The sequence below is a fragment of the Plectropomus leopardus genome, chromosome 7, assembly GCF_008729295.1.
Source record: "Plectropomus leopardus isolate mb chromosome 7, YSFRI_Pleo_2.0, whole genome shotgun sequence".
In the NCBI taxonomy this organism is placed as follows: Eukaryota; Metazoa; Chordata; class Actinopteri; order Perciformes; family Serranidae; genus Plectropomus; species Plectropomus leopardus.
In genome coordinates, this window is record NC_056469.1 from 1,845,739 (window position 1) to 1,865,135 (window position 19,397).

Sequence of the window (19,397 nt, forward strand, 5' to 3'; positions counted from 1 at the left end):
TTTTTTTCCCATCCTATCTCACTTCATCCAACAGAACTCTCCCCCCTCTTTGTCATCTCCTTTATTCTTTGATAGGCATCAATTAAGTAAATCTGAAGCTTTGTCTTACACAATCAGCACCCCTAAAATATCAACACTTGCTTTTATGTATAAGGTAACTCTGTGCATGACATGGCACTGTGATGGCTAGCAGAAGTTCCCGTGTGGTCATTTATTAGCCGTAGTTCACCAGACCAACGGCTATAAGGGGAGATCCTCAGTGCTCCTCTGGCGTCACTATTTTTATTTTTTATTTTTTTAATTTGTTTTATCATGGTTGTATATTACCATTGTTTGGGTGGGTGTAATTAGAGTACTAAAAATTGATAACCGTAGCTTAATAAATATTGAATTAGTATTTTTAAATTGAAAGGATGTATATTAGTTGTACTTTACTTTTCAAAGCAACACAAAAGTTAGTTATCTAAAGTGTGATAAGAGGATGGTGGCTGGTTAAAAAAAAAACAAAAAAACAATACGACTGCTAGAAAGACTGGCAGAATTTAGAATTAACCCCCCCCCCCCCCCCAAAAAAAAAAAAGTTAATTCCCAACACTGAATAAATCTTATACGCTTATCTATAAGTCATGTTTCTTAAATTACCTCACAGCAAAGCTGGTGGAATAAATCTCAGTGCACATGGTTCTTTGTTGTGTTTCTCGTCCTATTAGATACACACCATTATAAAGGCAAAAGTGGTACTGACTATGTCATGCATTATGGTTGGCCATTAGGTGGACACAAGTATTGTCATACAGACAATGAAAAAGTGGTACATGAAATAAAGGTTTATTCACTGAAGAATTCAGGTCCTACAGGGAAAAACACAAGATGGCTCCCAGTGCCTCGTATCACAGTGCAGTTTTTTAGTTAATGCCACTTTTTGAGTTGACTCCTATTCTACCTTCTCTCTCACTCAGCCATTCATTGCCATCCTCTGCTTCTCGCTCTTTCCCCTCTGCTGTCCTGCTGTGGGGTCAGCCTCTTAAACCCCATCCATAGGAGCGTCCCCTTTGGGATTAATCTTCCCTCTCACAATACCCTGCTGTAGATCAAACCACCGCAGAGGGACGCGTCGGCCATGTAGAGTGAAGGAGGGAAGAAAGAGTGTTAAGCCTCATTCTGTACCATCCCGAACAGCCTCTCACAGGCTCTGAAGTGGAGTTTCATACAGTCGGACACACACACACACACACACACACACACATACACAGCATCCTGACTGATTTACTGACTTTTCCTACAGTCTCCCCGAGCCTCCCAGAACAATGTATGGCTGAGAGGACAGCAGAGGAGGTGTAGGATGTGGAGACCTGTGTAAAGCTTGAGTGTCACACAAAGTTAACCACAGTCTAATTAGCGTCTTTAGTGGAATTTTACTGGCTTCCTAAAGAGCCAAGCTTACAGGGCCAGGCCAGACGAGCCAGATGAGAACTTCCAGACGAAAGGGCCTATTGAAAAGGCTTCTTTTTTATTTATTTTTGCTGTATGACAACTAAGGTGTGCAGCTGAATTCCTAAAGAGCTGATGATGCCACAACATGGCAGCATGCTAGCTGGCCACCCTCTGATCCACCGCCATTAGCGTCAGCCAAGAACTTTGGTAGACCAGAGATGTAAAATAATAACTACATACTGAACCCCACTCTGTAAAAATGCACTCATGATGGCAGCACATGCAGCAGCCAGTAGTCCCCCAAATTCTTGCTTCTTTTTTTGTTCTATCACCAGCTCACCTCCAGCTTTACTTCTTGCCCTCAGCTACGTCCAGCACCTCCTGTCTGCAGCTCTGTGACCCTCTGTCTTCCTGGAAACCTAGAACCACTTGATTATCTCCTCCTTCTGCATGGAGCTCTCAGACTAATTACTACTCACCTGAACACAGTCTTGGAGATCTGTTGCCTCACAAGGAAACCCTGCAACACAAAAAACCTGCTCTGAAGATATCGGACTTCTCCAGAGCCCAGCTCCAGAACCCAGAACCCAGCCAAGCCCCTATCCCCCTCCAGAAATTCAGAGACTAAGTCAATAAATTATTTGTTGTTGCACCTTAACCTGTTGTTTCAATGTCTCTGTCTGCACTGTGATCCAGCTGACAAAACCTACTCTCTACAACAGTTCTGTCTGGCAGCATTCTCAGCTAACGCCTGCTATCAATGCATCACACAGACATTGATGATGGCTTTTGGTGTTGGAATCTTATGCCAAAATCATTGTAAAAATGGCAGTATTTGACAACTTAGAATGAGGATGAGCTTCCTAAGCCATAGCTCTAGCTTCCAGGTTTATTTCATAACATGCAGCCAACTGAATATGTGCAGCTGTGTTTCTCCCACTGGCCCTGCCAGTTCCCTCTGCTCACAGACTGAAAATTGCAATGACATCTCTGATTCTGTTTGACCAAAAGAGTCAAGTCATGAGTCAGTTAACTAGTGGTGTCAAACCAAGAGAGAAACTGGTTATTTTTGCCTTAACATATATGTTAACATATATGTTAATATTACTCTAGGCCCTGGAGCTATGAAGGTTTGAAGGCCCTTCTCTCCTTTACAGTATGCCACTGCAACATTAATTCAAAACTCCTCACAGATGGAAAGTGACAAATAGCAGTCGGAGTGCCCTCCTAAACAATAAATAGAATATTAAACTCATATAAGACAATATGTCAACAATAAGTCAAAACAACTCCTCATCATCAGCCAAGTATTCTGCACAGCTGCAACAGGAGGAGATCAGTCTTTTCAATTAAAAACCCACAAATATCTTGTCCCCTACCTGCTTCACCCTTCGTCCTTCCTCTACTTCAGTACAGTCCTCTATCCTTTATACAGCAACATAGGGCCTCTACCAGCTCTCCAACTCTTAAGCCGGCTCTTCCTCAGTATACAGCCCACTCACAAAGCTACGAATCAGTCTTCTCATCACTGGTGTTGGCAGTAGCTGCAAATGGTTTTGCTGATGCAAATGTTAGTCCACATCAACAGCATTTAGTGATGTATCATTTGAGTTTTGAAGCTTTGTCCTGTCATCTCAAACTCTGTTAGTATTCCCTTTATGTTTTGGAGCCATGCCAACATTATTGTAATGTAACATTACTTAGACTTACCATGGATGTATAAAGAGACTGGGACTACAGCAATCGAGGCAACGCCCAATGCATTCCTATGAAATGGTAATGCACAGGTCAGTGCTTTTTAGAATATCCAACCAGCCTGCTATGAGAGCCAACCTGCCCCGCCCTACTTATAAACATATGTGTTAATCAGTGAACCGAAACCGACCTGTAAACCCACGAACCAGAGATGAAAGTTTATGGTAATGACCATCATTAATAAGCTTGTTACTATTGGCTCTATTGTCTTTCATTTCCAGTAACTATCATAATTAAAAACATGTGTTTTCTGTTTGTAAAGACAGACTCAACCATCTTTGAAGTAGTTCATCTTAAGTATGATTCCAAATGCACAGCTGATGTGTATAGTGGTTTGTTTACATGACGTTATGGAAGTGCATATATAATGGCTTCAGTAGAGAGAGATGCTTGCTTGCTATCAGGACATGAACAGTGTGTGGCTACTATGAAAGTTGCTCAATGGCACATGGAGCCAAAAAAGTTCAACTTCCAGGGTGTAAAGTTAACAAGATCTTCTGCATCATTAGGCCCATAGAGCAAGAACACTCGAGTCTTTACCAGCTGAACTGCTAACTTTTGCCTGTCTTCTCCTGGTTTAGGCCTCTGCTAACCTTAATGGAGATGAAGTTATTTAATTAGATTTTGAAAGTCTTTTCAAGACTTTCAAAATCGTACTGGGCCAAATGGATCAAACTTTTGCATCGGTTGTGATGTGTGAAAATGTACATGGGTCTCCTTTATGAAGTAAGTCTCTGGTAAAAATGATTTTTAGGTATAATGGCATCATGGAACAAACTCGGAAGATGTAGTTCCACAGTTTGGCCAATATGTCAAATTAGATTCAAAGTTTGGAACGCATTCTGAACAGATGAGCATCACATAGTGTAACGTGGGTAGCTGAAGTAGCGCTCTCAGCGCCCTCTCCATATTATAATTTATTTAGGGCCATTATCAATCAGCCAGAGATCCTGATATGGTAGAGGGCAAAAAAAAAAGTATTGGATGTGTGAGAAGTGCATGAGAAAAATACATGGTATACCAAAGAGTCAAAATGTGGACGTGCTAGGAAAGTGGACCAGGGTGTACTGGGCCACTTTGAGCACTGACAGCAACAGTAAAAAGTTGGCTGTCGTGCAGCACTGTGTAGCCTGAAGACACTCAGAGTTTAAAGTAATGATGAAATCATTGGTGGGTGGCAGTAGTCTATCAATCCTGATTTGTGTTTAACCCTAGGTGGAGCTAAATTCGATTTGATGTTGAAAATATTACATAACAGCAGTGTGTTGATTCATCATGCAAATCATATGTGACACTGGAACACTGGATGACATCAAACCAAATTGCATCAGGAACTGAAGTCACTGGTGAACTCTGAGAGGGGACCATATACTAAATCATTCAAGCAGAACAGGAAAAGAGCTTGTTTCAACATTAACTGTTGTAAAAATGATGTGCTGATATGGGAGCAGACTGCAATATTATTGGAGAAACATTATTTATTCATCAGCTCTAGTCCTGTCAGTGCATTAAAATGGACATGACTAATCCATGATTAGGTTTTTGCAGTATTCTGTTTGTTTGTTTAAGCAGATAAACAGCATATTTCATTTATGAGCAACCTGGATATGCTAGCTGAAGTGCTCTGGAAGAAACTGAGGTGTATACAAGGAATGTGAATAATCTGATTTCTCTGTGCTCATGTAAACACCATATCCTGAATATGATCATAATCAGGATAAGCCTCATGAACTGATCATTCATGTCCATGTATCCTGAGCTAGTGGTGTCCACAATCTGACTTAGTCTGAGTGATATAGAAACCTGAAAACTATACTGTTTTAATGAATTCTAATGGGAGATTGGTGGAGAATTTTTTCAGTTGTTTGTTTGTTTGAGACTCCACCCCTATCACCGAACAAAATTCTGAAAAACATCACATTACATTACAAGACAATATTAGGTGCGTTCCTAAATCCGATCTGATGCTCTAAACTTAACTGAGAGATAATGTTTTTGGAAGAAATGGAGCATTCTGTTTGTGTATGAGTTAATGAACAATGTAGTTAATCACACATTACTTGTTCAGCGCTCTCATGCTCATTGTTACTAGACGGAGAGTTAAGAGAGTGCGGTTTTCTGGATCCAGTGCACTCCAAATTTCCAAACAGTCTTGTGCCACAGTGGACTCCAGCACTCAGACCAAAAGTTTTTTTTTTTTATTATTATTATTATTTATTTATTTATTTAAAAAATGGAACTCAAAAGTTTTACACATGTAAATCTATTTCCAGATGTCAGGAGTATAACTGTATATGTGAAAAAAAAAAAGTTGGATAAAGCCAAGTTTCACAAGTGATAGAATAGTCAGTCAGTGTTGGTTGGGTTTGAAGTTTGAAAATGAAAAAGGGAAAAAAAATCTTGGGGTGTGAAGTTGGAAAGAAGTGAGTATTTGTATTGCCCAGACCAGATTCCCCAAAACTCTAAGCAGATATTTATACATCATATATAAAATGTGCATAACTGCATCCTTATATTCAAAAACTACAATGTCAAAATGTCAAAACCAAACTCAAAATTAAACTTCAGATATCACACAAAAGCCATCAAACACACATACACTACGACATAGTCATTACATAGTAGTGAGATTACTTCAAAACATTACGTACTGTAAAACCCTCCTGCTATAGTGAATAATGGTGCTATTGACAATCAGTGTCTGCAAAAATAGAGGTACTAATAACAGATTGCAGTAAACAGTTTACAATATACACCGGTATACAATAATTCAAAACTTATGTGATATAGAAGACTAATACAATAAATTTCAGACAGCATACAGTACAATTGAGCAAACAGCTAGTCCAACAGCAGTACAGCACTCCAAAGTGACAGTAGAGAGCAGTGTGTAAACTACATATTTTCCTCTCTGAAGGTCTGGATTATAGAGGCTACTGTGAAGCGGCTCACATTTGGCTGCACTCTCGCTCAGCTTCCCTTGTGGACAAGGACATGGTCAAGTAGAGTTGCATGACTCTCATCTGAAACTGTTTGTCTCCTTGCCTTGTCTGTCCCCTTCCTCTGCCTTTGTTGCCATTGTACATTGAAGAATGTTCCAAAACAAGTCGACTGACCCATAGCCAGTGGATCTAGCTTTCCTGAGGTCCTGATTGGTGTGTGAATAATTTTGACTGTTGAGCCCAGTTAAGTTCAAAGAGTTGCACTGAGACAAGTTGAAACTTGCAGTACTTGCAATGCGCCAGTGTAGACTTTTAGACAAGATACTGTATCATCTCCAAAGCAAGGATCCCCTGTACATCTTACCTCCAGCTTTTCAGCTACAAGTATGGAAGTATGGAGTGTGTGAGTTATTATACACCAACTGATGGCCCAATGGCTCGGGCGATGTGGCTTGAGCCAGTAACATATGAGGGGATTTGTGTGTAAAGCTTTTCACAAAAAGTTCAACACACCTGAATTGTGTTTGAAAACCAGGGAATTGTATTCATGGTTTGAGGTATTGGTCTGTCTTCTGGTCCATGGTGTCACAGCTTGGGATGTTTGGTTAATAGGCCCAATAAGCAATCAAAATGAAAAGATTAAAATTAGTCAAACCTTTTATTTCCTTCAGCCCCTTTTCTAGACAGAGGAAAAGAGGAGGAAGAGAGAGGACAGAGAGGTCAGATGTTGAGTCCAACATGAACCATTCTCACACACTCATGTCGAGACAGCTGCTTCCTCTCAGGTCAGACCTGGTGTTGCAGCTTTAGCCCTGGCTCATAGCTGCACATCTACAGCCTCTCCACTTTTCAAGTCTCACACATGGCTCCGAACAGTGACAAGACTGATGGAAAAAAATCTAGTAAGATTCACTGTTGGACTGATAGTGGACGCCAAAGACCCTCACGAAAGTCAGGACCAGTGATTTAACATGCAGTGACTCGGTCTGTCCTATGCTTTCCTTAATTAAGAGCGCCCCCCAGTGAACATGGAAGTCACTGACCAATCTTAAAGGATCAAATCACTCTGCAAGTTGGCATCTTCCCAACTTCTCACATAAGTTGCATGTTGCACCACAGAGTGAAATAAATCCAGATGACAGAGCATTCTGGGGTGTAGGGCATAATGCCAGTAGGTGTTTCATCTGGCCTTCCCCAATCCTGACTGAGATATCCAACAGAATTCCTACTTTTTGGTCCATGTGCATCATTCTGTCAAAATAGATAGTCACTTATTAGGAAAAACATCCAACACATGTTCCAGCACAAAGGACCCTCACTTATACCAGCAATCTTAAGGTGTAAGACTCTTGAATGTCAAAGTGGAATGTTTTGTACTACTTTGATGCATTTCAGTTTTTTTTTAATTAATTTATAATAATATTTCAAATAATTCAGTAAATGGATGTAAAATCAAAGCCCACAGAAAACACCACAGAAACAGTGTCAGCGGAAGATTAGTTAGGGTCCATGGTTGTGGTGGACATACTAATACCTGTGTTCAACACTGTCACACAATGGTTATTATAATGACCTCATTGGTAGTATGAGGAACAAGAAAGTCCTCACACGGAGGAGGTCAGGGTGGTGGATGGGTCAAGAAACACAGGACTTTCACCTGTGTCCCCTGTGAAACTTAAAGTCAACATGGGCTTTCACTTCAGGTACTTACAGATTTAATCTATCTACGGTCTATGATATTTTTATGTCATTAGAGGACATACTTATATCCCATAAGTAGCAAGTGTAGTTATTTATCTGAAAAAAATGATTATATTCTAAACCTTATAAAGTAATTTTGGTGCCTCGACCAAAAGTGCCACTCCCACATAATTTCAACAAAATACATGCCTCCACCACCAGCACGTGATGCTGTATTCAGAGGTCGGGGTCATTTCATGAGTGTCTGTGAGATCATGTTATTCTTATTACTCCGTTTACAACTTTTTTTCTATTTTGGCTTCTAGCTGTTATCAGATAGTGAATGGTTTCTTTATTTGGTCATCTGCATCAGTACGTAAGCCACCTTGGTACATGAAGCTACATGCTAACGACAGGGTAACATGTAATTGCTGATACTGCTAACTTCACCTCAATTTCTGATTAGATTCTGGCTTGAACATGTTCAGTTGTGTTTAGAAGCTCTTATTGGTGATTTTTAATGGCAGATTCTTTGATACATTCCTTGGTTGCAAGTACACTGCTATACGTAGCTGCATGCTAATGCCAGGGAAGCATTATCTTGGTTAATGTATTATTTCCCTGATTTAAAATCGTATTCCTGCTTGAACATGTCCAATATGTTTAGGAGCTTTTATTGGTAACTTTTCACAATAAAAATGCTGCTAGTCTTCCTTACAGTCATTCCCTGGCTGCAGTGACAGTGAATAGATCCAATATGTGGAAGACCCTGAAATGCTGCCCAATCAGAACAGAATGGGCTTTTTCTAAAGGGCAGCTTATAGAGACAGGCACTAAAACAGAGCCTTCTTAGACAGAGGGTGAATACAGATGTTCCACCACGACAGTTAGAGGAAAATTAAGTGTTTTTGGGCCATTAAAAAATGTAAACATGTTCTAGTAAAACCCACAAAAAAATTATGAATCTGAAAATGCAACCGATTCTCAACCCTAGTCATCAAATATTGCTGATTTGTCACTCCGTGGCTACTTATTACAACACGGTATCCTTTTGCTTCTGCTGCTACCATCATCGGGATGTCAAGAAAAGCAAATGGCAAGCAACGCCAATATTTCAATAAGAGCACATGTTTGTGATATGTAACAGTGGCATCAATGGTTAGGTTTAGGCAAAATGAGCACATAGTAAGGTGTTGAAAGTGAACATCACATTCAGATGGGAAGTGAAAACCCAACTCCTGCATGAAAGTCCAGGGTCCATCCCTTGGCCTGCCCTATAGTGACCTTCCAGTTTCTTAGATTACATCGTAACCAAGTGTTTCCACCTGACACCGTCTCTGTCTAGCTGTATTATCAACTGACGGCATCCATCTGTGTATCACACTGCTGTGGCAGGTGCCATCTGGCCATCCAAACTGCATCCATGAACACATTTTTGAACATGTCCATGAATGACTCTGTCCAAATGTGTTCTCAACTGACACCATTTAACAGTGTATCATACAGCCAAGAAAGTTGGCTTTTGGCATCAGGATCTTATGCCACAGTCACTACTAAAGCTGCAGTATTTACCAAATTTGGAATGAGACCAGGCTGGCAGAAATACATACCATTTCCCCTTTAAGTGTGTGGAATACGTGATGACAGCTGGCCTGGGGGGGTTCCCCTACTTCCAAAATAGTCAGTGTCCCAACTCATAATCACTTTATTAATCCAAGCGGGTACAACACTACACAAAAATGCTGTATAGTATAAATATAGTAAAAGAAAGTGGTTTTAACACTTTAAATAGGTTTAATTCATCTGTTTGATTGTTTTAGGGCTGATTATGTATGACAGAAAATTTTCATGACAGAAAAGAAGACTATTCATGGACTAATCACTGGACTTCAGCATCTTCTCTCATTTTGCTTCTATAAAAAGTGCTGTTAATGGAATGTATGCAGTCACCAAAGTTGCAATACCAGTTTTAGTGCTGGCAAAGTGATAACAGCTGATGTCACGGTGCCTCTGGATCACACCCCAACCCTCTATTGGTCTTGTGGAACCCTCTAATTGGCCAAGGATATGGTTGTAAATAGCATCTGGCTATCTGAGCTTTAAGAACAGGCTCAGTCAGTGATGGTGTGTAAGTCTGTAATCTCGAGAATTGCCTCATTGCCTAACATATTGAAGCAGCAGGGAAAAGGTACCTCTGTTGATCAGTTCTCACACATATTTCCATGTTAAACTTTACAAGTATGCACAGTTTGTACTTCACAATCAAGAGAAAACCTTGTTGCTAAAAGTTGAGTGCAAACACTGGAAGCATGTTGAGGTAGACTCCCCCACAGAAGAGCTAGCTGAAGGGAGACTACCATGACAGTGCAAATTTTTAGAGACTCAAACGAGGCGTTGCCAGTGTTGTTAGTATCTCTCTCAGAGGATGTCGGAAGACATAAAGCTGCCAGGAAACAGGCGGTTTCAATCCCCTCCGTTTACACATGGGATAAATAATGACTGCCATAAACTTCAATGGGAAATTCACCTACCTCCACCCTGTCATTCTCCTATATCAAAAGGCCGCGGCTAGAAAGAGAGGCTGGTGTTACAAAGAGGAAACACGAGGGAAAAGTCTTGAAAACAAATTGAAAAAAGCTGCAGCATCTGGTCATGATTCTCTCAGAAAGGCCTTGTTCACTGAACCAGTATGTTTTCCCAAGGTTAAATCAGCAGATTTAAGAGATGCCCATCCACCCCTGCTCAGAGATGACACGAAGACACAATCAGATCAGTAGTTTGTTTCAGTGATTGGTTGACTGAAATTGTAACATCTTACTCATATTATCAGATTTCTTTTATGCCCATAAGAGTACATAACAAATTTTGTCTAGTGTCTTTTTTGTAGAGATCTCTGTTCTTTCATGTTTTCTTTGCAGTGTGCTTTTCCTTTCTACTGTTTTAATGACCCACTATGACAGCTGAGGTCATAAAAGATTCAAGTTTAAATCTGTTGATAGCCTGTGTTTGTCTTTGGATTAGCAAATTCCCTGTGCAAACCAAAACCAACAGTAAATTAATCCCAGTAACAAATGTTGACAGATCATATTCCTCTGTGCAATAAAACCAACTAATTGGGAATCCAAAAACTATTTGAAAACACACACATCAGTGAGTCACACTGAGCCTCTTTAGATCTGGTATCAACATGTGTTTCGGTGATCCAAACACAAGTGGCCTGCCGAGACACATCAAGTCATCACATTTTGTCGCTGTGTTACTAGACCTTCAGATATTATATTCTAAGTATGCTTCTGAAGTTCCAGGGTGCTGCTTCTGATGGCAGGATGTCAAAAAAAAAAAAAAAAAACACATGGTAGGATTATACCACAAAAGCACATGGCAACTAACAATGGGATGTCAACTAAAGCACATGCTTAGGATTAGGCAACAAAGCCTGGCATGGTTAAATATAGACAAAAAAGGCATGTGGTAAGGTGTAGGAAAAAAAACATCCTATTCAGACAGGAAGTGAAAACCAGAATTGCGCATGAAAGTCCAGGTTTTATTGGGCCCATCCACTGCCCTTCCCCTGCCTGCCCTATAGTGACCCTCATGCACTTTTTATTACATTGTCATCAGCAGTGTTTCAACCTGAGGCCGTCCAGACGCCACAAGTTCCATTTATCCACGTTCTCAACTGATGCTGCCTGTCCGCGTATGCTGTCGTGACGCGTGTTGTTTGATGGTGTATAGTAACACCGTAAATGGTTCTCTCCAGTAGCATTTTCAGCTGATGCCTTCCAGCGGCATATCATGCAGATGCAAAAGGTGGCTTTCTTACACCGAAATCACTGCAAAAGTGACAGAATCAAACAACTTTGGAATTAGGATGGCCTGTTCTATTAGAAGTAAGCAGTGTCAGGACTAACCTGTTATTCAAGTTGAGAGCTGGTATCAACTGCTTTTTTTTTGACAGCCCTCCTCTTGGTTTGGGCATGGTGTATCATGCCAGACAGTGAGTACACTATGTCAAATTATGTCTTCCAAGGACTCAAGCAAGCCATGACAAAATGGAACATCATTGTAGCAGAATATTTTGTTGGATAAAAACATTGGGACATCTGTTATAATTTAGTAGTACTAGTTAGAATATAATAGAATAGAATAGAATAGAATAGAATAGAATAGAATAGAATAGAACTTTATTGTCATTGTACTGGTACAACAAAATTGAGGGTGCTCCCACAAAGCTACCATGCAATACAGACGATTTCAAGTAACATAAGACAATAACAACATACATGTTAAAAAAGGTATTCTCTTAAATTAATGTTAATTAAGGTATTCTCTTAAAAATAGAAGAAGTTATAATATGTACTGCTGAGGTGTAGTTAACTGTATATATGTTGCACTCTTCATATTCTTTATGTTGTGTATTCTATAGATATGTTTTTATTCATAGAGAAATTTAAGGTTTCTTCTTGTATTCTTCCAAGTAATTGCAGCACACACACAGCTCCCTACTTCCTGAAAAAGGAATGAATGTATCCACCAATGCCTAATAACAAACCCAGTGTTATAAATCACTTTTTTTACGGCCTGTATACACAGTATACAGAACATCTGAAACACTGGGATCTTATTTATGCTGTCTGATTCACAAAATGCCCTAATGATAACCTAATAAATCCTCCACTGAGATGACGGTCATACAAACTCACATTGGTATAACAAGTTGTCCTCACTTCCGGTCTGCTCCCTCTGTGTGATAAACCTGTCAAGGAGGCCCATAATCATTCCTGACTGATGATATTTTAGTGAAAGCTACAGGCTCAGGAGGGGTTTTTGTATCAGAGCCTTTCTTCCCCCTGCTGAGAGAGGTTCCAGCTGCAGACAGGCTGAAGATGCTCAGTCTGAACCAGTCACAGGGTTTATGAGGACCTGCAGACATAACACACACATTACCAGTGTGCTCATGCCGGGATACGTCAGCGAGGTTCTGCCTGTCCTCACTTAAGTAGCTGCTATGAAAATTTCATCCGTTTGCTGCATGTTGCTCCTAGTGGCATCATACAATTCCTGCAGTGCATTTTTTTTAATTAGTATCAAAGTCTTGTGTCCTTTGGGCTCTGAACAAGGTCTGCCTATCCAGTGCAACAGCTTGATCCATGATGTTAGGTGTTAACCATGTTTCTGTGAAGATGTACGCAGAGCAGCCTTTGAATTCCCTTTGCTGAATGAGCTTTAATCACATCTTATCCACTTTATTCTCCTGCGGGTGGCCATTAGACAGAAGAAGGCTTGGTAGAGGAACAGCTCTTGGTCCAAGGCTGGTCAGCCTCGCCCTGATGCTGGCTCTCCTCCCTCTCTTTGTCCAGCATTTTTGGTTTCATTTCTCCTCTGTGATCTGACTGGCCAATCGGCGTATGGCACTGGTGGAGATCCTCTTGCAGTCTGCTGCATTCAGTCCAAACCCCACACAACTTTTCTTGATGTTGATAAGAGCTTCTCTATCATAGGAAAGTCCTGCTTCAGCAGAAGGGGCCAAGGAGTTAAAAAAAATAAAAATATAGCAAAAAAAATAACAAGGATTTGAGGAGCTACTGGCTGCCGCATGCATGTGTTCTGTGGTCATCATGTTTGGGATCATGTTTTTTGTGGGGCACTAATTGGCAGGATATCGCATGAACTGTTGTGTGTGCATTTTCGTAGGATATCATACGAACTGTTCTGTGCAGACATGGTGATCGCAGTTACTGGCCTATTAGAGCACAGCACAGCTCATTTTTTGATGCTGAGTGACCTTTTCTTCTGCAGTCCTTGCCTTTCTGCAATATTACTGTGTTCGAGACAAAATTAAGAAACTGAAAGACTCCTACATTAAATCTTTTAAACCTTAGTAGCAGGCTGTTTATCACATATGAAAATATAAGTAATGTGTAAAAACATTAGGCTGACTGAAACAGCTGTGCGTGCACAAACCCAAACATATGAAACTCCCTCACTTTCTATGATCTCTATCAGGCTGCAAATAACACTAACTGCCTGGCTTTAATTATTGAACATCCTGCCACTGCATGATAATGTGATGTATATCTTCATGTGATGTACTGTGTGTTTCCAGTTGGCAATTTCCACATGATGTGTATCTGAAAAAAACAACAACAACAAAAAAAAAAAACTTGAATCATGACACTGAGTCACAGGCCTTGGCATTTACACCTGGTATTAATACGTTCTACTGCCTGTGTTGTGATCACATGTCAAAGGGTAAGTCAAGCTCCGGGACTTGCAAACAAATAGAGAAGCAATGTAGTCCACTTTTGGGGGACTGCTTAAGGACATTTGTTGTACTGTCAAGATGTTGTCAGAGCCAGTTAAGACATTTCCTTGCACTATCCAACAGTTCCTCCAGCCTCCTGTTGGATTAGTGGCTCTATAGAGGAACAGCGTATCTGTGGCTTTTTAATGGGGAAGCAGGAAGATGACATTTCAAGTCGTTGAGCTAATTTCCTTGAAACTGACTCAACTTTTTATATTAAACAAGAGTGGGTTTGCTTTAACCTCATTTAAGAACAACAACAGCTGGGCTTCGAATTGCACCTATGAAATACGTCAAATTGGAAATACACCAAATTGGAAAAACTTCAATTTTGAAAAATTCCCATTTATTGCAAAAAAGTTTTTATGCTTGCATGAGGGGGTATTTCAGGCAATTCAAAAAACATATTTCACACAACTGCATTGGAAACACTTTTTTTGTCTTTTCTAGGTCACAAGATGCTATGGCCATGTGCTTGTCAGTAGGAACTGACTCCCTCGGGAATGATGCAGCAGGTACTACAAGAGGTGTTTGTCGAGTTTCTCTTGGATTTCAACTTCAGTGCCTGCCTGAACTCGAACAAGCGTAGAGAACTACACAGGACGCAGGACAACTCCACTCATTACAACTCAATTTACTGAAATAATTATTGATGTATGAACCTTAGGTAGAAAATCTCAAAGAAAAGAGAAAATAAATCATGTCAGCTCACTCAGTCAATAAATTAATCTCATAAATAACGAAATCATGTCAGGTACATTGATCTATTTTGTTAATAAAGTCAGTTAACTTTATCAAATGATTAAGCAACATTGTTTTGTTGAATATCGTACTTGATTTAATCAATATCATGCCGTGCCACATTCTTATTAAACATATTACACATTTTTTAAAAAAATATTTATGGTTGGTTTTAAATATTTATGCTCTCTCATAATAATGTTTGCAATAATTGTTAAATCATTCTGATGTAACTTTTACTGTTAAGCACTGTCAATCAGTGTTAATAACTGATAATCATAACCCACATTAATGAATCACTTACTCTTTTGATCAGATATTTGTATAAATGAACTGAAATCATGGACTAGTCCTTTCAGTCACTTCATTTACTCCTAAACTCTGAAGTATAGTGATAAAACCTATAAGCCCAGGCACAAACAAAATCTTATAAATAAAGGAGTCAGATCAACCACAGATTATCGAATTTAACGGCGAAGTGACCAATCACGATCATATTAAGCGTAACGCAGCACTATCTCACCGAACACAGAAGTAAAATGAATGAATAAATGAATAAATGAATGGATTGCCACGGAGGCTTGCCTAATGATACTACAACAAACAAGGCAACATAAACAATTGATTGCCATCGGATGTTATTTACTGGTAAACAAATATATAAAATCATACACATAGCAATAGCGTCTCTTTGGTTGTCTGAACATTGATAAAAACTTTTCTCCAACCTGTTCCTCTTTGCAGGAGACAAGCTAAGGCCACGCGCACACAGCTGATATTAATTACATTGGGAGAGGCAGCGTCTCTCTCTCTCTCTCTCTCTCTCTCTCTCTCTCTCTCTCTCTCTCTTTCTCTACCGGTATCACCGGTAGCCTGCATTATTACACCTATTGATCAGCTCACCACTACTCCTTTTTTTTCAGTCTTTTCTTCAAATTAATTAACATAATACTAGGACATAGCAAAATGAAAGAAAACAAGGATCTTTCAGTTTGTGGCTTAACAGTGTTATTGCATGGCAGAACTCTTCAAAAGTTGAGCTGATCATCCAGAAGTTTTGAATCCACAATTCCTCCATGAAATCGTGGACTATCACCTCCCAGAAATCCCTCATATGTAGCAACTCCCACGTATAAGGTGCTTGCCTTTCCATTATCGCTCCATAACACACCTACGTGGCCTTGGATTGGAAATAATGACGGCTAGTGTGGTGGCTTCAATAGAAATAAAGCTGCTAATGTTTTGAACATCCATCACCATGCTTCTCAGAATGTTATCGCCAGAGGAGAAGTTGCAGAACATCACTCAATGGAAATAGTCATCTCCCAATTGTGTTTTATCGACATTTCAAAGATATTGCTTAATTTTTGTGCAAATCTGTGATGGAAACCTGCTTGGTGATGCAGAGGTCCCCAAACATCACTTAAGTGCTCAAATGACATTAAAGCACACCTTTGAGTGTAATATTGCAATTATGAAACTATTACCAACAAAATCAAAATGTATAATCAAAATGGACTCATGTTTTAGGGCAATTAGCTCTCAAAATGAAAACATTTTTTGGGGAGTGTGATCCCTGTTATCCACTTATAACTGGAAAACAATCAGTGGCGAATCATATATGTAATAAAACCCAGTTTACGACTCCAGCTAGCAGGTGAACTCTTAGTAATGACCTGCAGACATGTTTTCTAGTCCCTATTGAGTCCGCTGGCCAACTTGTGCTTATGCTTTCTATAGATCGTTGGGTTTCCCAATCTAAATAAATACACCAGATATAAACACAAAAATCCTCAGCTTGCTCAGTCTTGTTATGACTAAGATATCTGCTGAATAAAAACATTTTTCCATATACAGATTTAGCCATTACATCTGCAAACTTTACCTGTATTTTTAAGATAGTAGCTCCGTGTCAGGTTATGGAGGACGCCAGAGGATGCCAAACATTTCCAATGGCTACGACAGGTTCTGTCAGGCTGCATTATTGTGCGAATCAAAGTGACCTTAATTTTCTCTGTTTTGACACAAATTAATCTGAGTTGTAGCTGAGTGGGAAACACAGAAACAATCTTTGGAGTATTTTTGTGTGTTTTTTTTAAAAACTAAGGAACTAAGGATTTTGAGGAGCTTGTTACACCTGTTATTATTATTTGGTCTGGAAATGTTGTACAACTGAAAAATTAAGTCATGATTCAGCTGATCAAATTCTGATTAATTTTAAACAGTGCTCCTAAGCTGAAACACAAAATCAGGTGAGTTTAAGGGAACTCAGAGGGGCGGGGTGAAGGCTGAATCCTGAGGGGAAGCTGCACTGTTTTCAAACACATCTGAATGGGTACTCTAAAAAAGCCTGGAGACTATTCTGCTGCTGCTGACGCAGCCTGCATACAATTACCATTAATGTGGCTGCAGCTTTCCAACAATGTGTATGTGTGTGCGCATCCTCCAACCATCGGTTTGTGTGTGAATTTGTAATGCAATTGTGCCTGTGCGCGTAAACACTGTGACGGTGAAAATCGGGTAATATGGGGTGATGTTAACTCACACAGTGAGGGGCGGGGGCTGGGGTGGGGGTGGGGGTCAGAATCTAATTGAGAGGAGAAAGAGTCTGGAGCTGAGATGCTGCCAGTCGGCACGTAGGCCACCGGAGAGGGGGAGGGTGTGCAGAGTGCTGAAGAGGGTTGGGAGGGGAACCAGCCTGGGCTCCGGTTGGCAGAGATTTGATCGGATGAAGTCTCACGTCGCCTGCTGGCACGCAGCGATCTGAGTGGATCACGTCACAGGGACGGGCATGAATGGTCATTGTGGGATATGATGAATGTAATCATTCATGCCGTCTTCAAATTGAGCCGAGCTGAATTTGAGCTGATGAGGAAAAGGGAGGGCAACGATGAAAAAGGGCCTTTTCTGGTCAAGGAAGCTGATTTCTGGTGGCCAAGAGTGGTTCATGAAATTTCTCCTGATCTCTCGGGAAGGAATAAAAAGTGATCGTGTCCTGTCGATATCCTGACAACCCACAAAGCTCCACTTAATCCCTTCTGCTGAACAGAGATTCAGCCATTATCTCCACTTAGAGCACTTACAGGGATACTAAACCTGCTTTGCTTGTGGACCACTTTTGGGACCACAAATGTCGGGAGGCCGGGGGCCAGTCGCAGCAGCCCCATACATGTTTCACATTTGGGGAATTTTTTAGGATTTCAGGACATGTCTAGGATTTTATAAAGTTTTAGATTTTAAGATGTTTCTAAGATTTTAGGATATTTCTTGGATTTAAGGAAGTTTCTAGGATTTCAGGACATTTTTAGTATTTTAGGACATTTCTAACATTTCAGGACGTTTCTCAGTTTTCAGGGCATTTCCAAGATTTCAGTAGGTTTTAATATTTTAGGTCATTTCCAGCATTTCAGATGGGTGCTAAGATTTGATGACATTTCTAAGATTTTCGGCAATTTCAGAGATTACGACATTTCTAGGATTATTGGGAATTTTTTTGATTTTAGGACCTTTCCAGGAATTTAGGACATAACTTGTATTTTAGGCTGTTTCTGGGATTTTAGCACATTTCTAGGATTTCAGGACATTTCTCAGACTTTAGGATGTTTATTTGATTTTCGGATGTTCGTATGATGTATCTTCAATTTTAAGAAAATTTGTAGGACTTAAGGATGTTTTTAGGATTTTAAGACATTTCTGAATTTTAGGACATGAGGGTCTTAACTAGGACCTCTGTCGGGGGATGTTGGGGATCCTCAACTGGCACTTTTTTTGATAAACAAGCTCTATTTTGATGCTGTTTTATGCACTCATATAAATTAAAAATAATTTAAAAAAACAATTTCCAGTGTGAATCACTTAATTTTTATGTTGAATTAGAAAATGGTTAGCCAGCACCCTATTGGGGGCCAGATTTGGTCCGAGGGCCATAAATTGAGTATCACTTATTAACAAGCTTGTCAGCATCTGCTCAGGGCTCGCTAAATGCTAATCACATGCACATGGCTGTTGGACTTCATTGTCTAGCTGCAGTGAGTCATACCTGGGCCTCAGGTTCAGAGTCATGAGATCTTCCACTCTGTTACATCAAAGGTGGCGTCGGCTCGGCACCACCACACCACATCCAGCAGGGTGGGGCCACTCCCCTCACACGGACTCCCGTCGTCGCTGCAGCTACCGTGACATTGGAACCAACGTGCCTGCATTGTTCCTGCTGCTCCCTCTGCGATGTCAGGGCCCCTCTGTTCATGTGACAGAAATTCCTTTGAATTTCTCCTCAGTCCCCCGGTCGCAGGCCCCGTTTGTGCAGCAACGTGTGTCATTTAAATATCAAAGAGTGTGAGAAGGTGGCCAGACAAGTTCGACTCATGTCCCTTGGCTTTTCAGACAGTGAAATGTGACTGCTGGTGCAGAAGCACTTTGATGAACAATGCGCACTTTGTGAGAGAGGAGGCATAATTTGGGTTTCTCATCTTGCAGAGCAACATTTCACTACAATACACTTCAATTGTAATAGAGCATTGCAGCTGCACTCATCAAGTTTT